The sequence below is a fragment of the Salvelinus sp. IW2-2015 genome, unplaced genomic scaffold (assembly GCF_002910315.2).
Source record: "Salvelinus sp. IW2-2015 unplaced genomic scaffold, ASM291031v2 Un_scaffold16692, whole genome shotgun sequence".
Classification (NCBI taxonomy): domain Eukaryota; kingdom Metazoa; phylum Chordata; class Actinopteri; order Salmoniformes; family Salmonidae; genus Salvelinus; species Salvelinus sp. IW2-2015.
The window spans coordinates 48,818-53,722 of NW_019957711.1; the positions used below are offsets into that span (position 1 = coordinate 48,818).

The 4,905-nt window shown below is 45.2% G+C and overlaps 1 pseudogene; it reads right to left on the reverse strand.

Moving 5' to 3' along the window:
- The window catches only part of LOC112081049 (phosphatidylinositol-3,5-bisphosphate 3-phosphatase MTMR6-like), a 29,937-nt pseudogene that overhangs the window by 20,884 nt on the left and 4,148 nt on the right, over positions 1-4,905 (reverse strand).

Genomic DNA, 4,905 nt, shown 5'->3' on the forward strand with positions numbered 1-4,905 from the left:
TTTTTTTTTTTTTGTTTAATTAAGACAAAACAGACAGAAGATACTGGAAACAGGCACAATATCAAGCAACATACGTGTCTGTGTGGTGTGTGTGTGTGCGCAGGCGTGTGTAATAAGTTAAAACATGCTTCCTTACACTAAGCCCAACGCAAACTAGTGACAAGGCTACACTAGAAACAACTACATGTCCAAAACCTGTTCCCTATCTGTCCTTTACATCCTCCGGACACGGACATGTAGGTTGGCTGGGAGGAAATCCAGCACAGGGGGCTGAGTAAGAAAAGGACCTGCAGGTTGGCTGGGAGGGAACTCCAGCACCAGGGGCTGAGTAGAAAAGGACCTGAGGTTGGCTGGGTAGGGAAATCCAGCACCAGGGCTGAGTAAGAAAAGGACTGGTAGGTGGCTGGAGGGAAACCCAGCACCAGGGGGCTGAGTAAGAAAGGACTGTAGGTTGGCTGGGAGGGAATCCAGCACCAGGGAGCTGAGTAAGAAAAGGACTGCAGGTTGGCTGGGAGGGAAATCCAGCACCAGGGGGCTGAGTAAGAAAAGGACCTGAGGTTGGCTGGGAGGGAAATCCAGCACCAGGGGGCTGAGTAGAAAGGACTTGCAGGTTGGCTGGGAGGGAAATCAGCACCAGGGGGCTGAGTAGAAAAGGACCTCAGGTGGTCGGAGCGGAACCAGCACAAGGGCTGAGTAAAGAAAAGGACCTGCATGTTGGCTGGGAGGAAACCAGCGCAGGGGGCTCGAGGAAGAAAACGACCTGCAGGTTGGCTGGGAGGAACCCACACCAGGGGGCTGAGTAAAAAAGACCTGTAGTGTGGCTGGAGGAAATCCAGCACCAGGGGGCTTGAGTAAGAAAAGGACCTGCAGGTTGGCCTGGAGGGAAATCCAGCACAGGGGTCTGAGAACGAAAAGGACCTGCAGGTTTGGCTGGGAGGGAATCCAGCACACAGGGTGAGTGATAAAGAAAGGACCTGCAGGTTGGCTGGGCGGGAACTCCAGCACCGGGGGCTGAGTAAGATAAAAGACGCTGAGGTTTGCTGGAGAGGAAATCCAGCACCAGGGGGCTGAGTAGAAAAGGACTCGCAGGTTGGTGGGGAGGGAAATCCAGCACCAGGGGACTGAGTAAGCCCGGTGTGGGAGGGCAATCAACGGGGTGAAAGAAAGACCTGCAGTTGGCTGGAGGGAAATCCAGAACCAGGGGCTGAGTAAGAAAGGCCCTGCGGTTGGCTTGGGAGGGAAATTCCAGCATTAATACGATGGAAGTATGCGGCCGGCGTTTAAAGGCGATCACTTAGAGTAGACGAGTATAGATGGCTGGCTAAGCGTGAGGCATCTGCGAAATGGTAGATTTTCTACAGATGAATCTTGATCTAGACTTTGTTTTAATTCGTATTTTGTTTGTACGAAGGTGTTCTGGTTAGTATATTTATACGTGAGTTGAATATTTGTATTTATGAGATCGAGTGCAAATATTTAACCGCATGGTGTTATTAGACAGAATACTTTTCCCCAAATTCGCTATGTGTTGAGTATAAATGCACTTATTGATATCCCTGCATGTGCGAAAAGATGAATTTAGTATTGATTGGGAGCTCACATATCAGGACGTTTCGTAAAGATTTTTAGGTCAGTATGATTTTTAAAAGGCTGTGGAGGCAAGGCGATGACCCTCAGGCCTTGGATATTCAGGATATTAGTGAAGGCTTTTTGTTTCCTAAAGTGTCCATGTTGGTTGGCCGTCGTGGTTTGGCTCAGGCCAGTAGTGTGAGCAGAGCTGCTGAGCATCTGGTACAGTGCGTTGGCTGGGCGAGTGTAAGAGTGGGGGTTGGGCTGTTTTGCGCGCTCATACCTGGGCCGTATGTGTGCTTCCATGTTGATGCTCTTTGCGGGGTGGGGTGCCATGGGGTTGGGCAGGAGTGGATAGGTTGATCTGAAGGGGCCGTCAATTGGGTGTGGCATGGTTGATTTGTGGGTTCGGGACTGTTAGCATGAGCTCTGAGCTTGTATGGCTTTTCATTTCGAGCGAGAAGAGAGAATAGATACAATGGCAGTTTTAATAAATAAGAATATAGCAGTGTTTGAGCCTGCGTGTTGCTAGTGATGTCCACCCGGCAGCACTGTAGAGATCACAGTGGTGAGTTAGACGTCTCTGACTGGTGACAAATGAAGGGCTGCATGTTACACGGAGTCAAGAGCCTGCAGCGTGGAGCTGGAGACTTGTACAGAAATAGTGTCACCATGGTCTAACACAGAGAGAAAAGTACAACGAATCAACTCCTMTCAAGCAGTAAAGGAAAAAACAAGCCTTGTGCTGGTAATAAAAGCCAATACACAGCTTGTTCCTGACAAGGTTCTCTACACGGCTGGTGAAGCTCAACTTCTCATCCACCTCAACTCAGATTGTTGAATGGTTTTGACTTGCTCTATGGAATGTCCTTCCAATGTAGTCATTTCATGGTTTTAGRATTGGAAAACACCATGCACTTTGTATACCGCATTAGTATTGGAAAATACCTACTACCATGTCCTCGTTAACACTGCCACAGCTTTAACATCAGCAGAACATTGGGTCAGTGGGACCAGGGTAGAACACTGACTGACTGGTTACAAGATGAATAACTTAACTCTGTAGCCTTTTGTCTTCATACCTTGTAGGTTGTCTCACTTTAATGACATCATTTAGAACACTTGACTGAATATAGACAAATAGCCTATTCTCTCTCTTTGAAAAGGTCTCTCTCTGTCTCCCAGCAACCAGGCAACTCCACAGGATGGCGATCAGTCAACTCTGTCAAGGACTGGCAGAAAACAGAAGAACAGGAAGTGTGTGTGTGTGTGTGTGTGTGTGTGTGTGTATAGGCTAAAGGAGATGGAAAAAAGAGGAAGAGGGAAGAAACGGTTGTTTCTTGGCCTGAAGTCAAGCTGATGACTCGGTCTGTTCTGTTTACCATTTATCCTAAGTGCATTGCCGTCCCAATTTAATACATTATATTTCCTTGCTCCGGTCCGGATATTTGCATGATCCACTTTATTGCAACCATGAACCAAATATCAGGGGCTGACTGTCTTTGTGCTTTAAGAGATCAAACATGGTTCTCGGGGCAGAGACCGAAATACAGCAGATGGGAAACACCCCTGCAGGCAACCCCTCCCACCCTTTCACCTGAACAAAACAACCACACCCTAGGAGTGTCAGTTCAGACAGACTTCTTTGTTTTGTCCAGGTGAAAGGGTGGGTGTGGTCGCCTGCAGGTGTTTCCTGTCTGCAGTCTRTTGGGCTCTGCACCCAGGATCTTGTTGTACAGAGTATTCCCTACAACACTTTTACTGCAGCACCCAGAATAGTGTTTGCTATTGATTCGCATTGGGGGCATGCATTTGACCTTGGAACATGTTTAAAAKCCCAAATGTAATGCAAATGTCACTTAAATATGAATCARTGTTAATGTTTAGATGAATAAATACAGGCTATTGACACATTTAGACTATTACGTGGGGGATTTTTATTTTGAAATTCCCTGACCCGGAAGTACTTTAAAAAAAATAGTTGCTGAAAAATGACCCTCCAAAAAGGACTGAGTTGGCTCTTCAATCCAGCTTTTTATTAAGCTACACCAGCTACACCAGCATGAAAGCTTTGAGCCTGAGAAAAGTGGTTGTCACTCACTATAGCATGAAGAAAATAGTCAACTTTGCTTTGTCATGGAGGACTGATTGGGCTCACTGACTCCAGTTGAAAAATAAATGCTGCGCTCATGGAATGGCATGCTTTGAGCACTACTGAAAAGAGCTATTTACATGTGTAAAATMTATGTCATATGCTGCATTTGCTATAGGCCTATTGTTTACCTTTTAGTTGGTGACACTTTGATATCTTGATAATATGCAGCTGTTTGAAGGACAAATCCACAGATGAAACAATAACAAAATGCTCCTTTGACGTAAATGGTGGCCCCATGATCCGTCACACTAAATGCATTACCAGGAAACACGCAAGCTAGTCTAATAAATCTAATATCGTGTTTGAACCAAGGAGGACAAACAGAAACACGAGGCGGCTTGCTACAAAAACAGGTCACTGGCACATCACACAGTTATTAAGCGCCATAGTGAAGAGACAACCGAGAGTAAACCAAGAAGTTAATCTCCACTGAGTTACATGATAAAGTGTGTAAGTTATCTATGTCCACAGTGGATTCACTGAGTTYCATGATAAAGTGTGTAAGTTATCTATGTCCACAGTGGATTCACCAAGTTGCTCTCCCTTGTTCTGAATCACCCCCCAAAACGCGAGCCGAATAGACAATTAAACTCATTCTAAATACCCTCCTATAGACCATTCTACAGACCATTCTAAAGACCAGGCCGTGCAGCAGAATCCACTTTTCCTGGGACCAAAACGAGACACACACACACGCGTTCAAAAGTTCAGAGTCACTTAGAAATGTCTTTGTTTTTGAAAGAAAAGCACCTTTTTTGTCCATTAAGATAACATCAAACTGATCAGAAATACAGTGTAGACATTGTTAATGTTGTAAATGACTACTGTAGCTGGAAACGTCAGTTTTTTATGGAATATCTACATAGGTGTACAGAGGCCCATTATCAGCATCCATCACTCCTGTGTTCCAATGGCACGTTGTGTTAGCTAACCCAAGTTTATCATTTTAAAAGGCTAATTGATCATTAGAAAACCCTTTTGCAATTATGTTAGCACAGCTGAAAAATGTTGTTCTGATTAAAGAAGGAATAAAACAGGCCTACTTTAGACTAAATGAGTATCTGGAGCGTCAGCATTTGTASGTTCGATTACAGGCTCAAAATGGCCAGAAACAAAGAACTTTCTTCTGAAACTCATCAGTCTATTCTTGTTCTGAGAAAGGAAGGCTATTCAATGCAAGA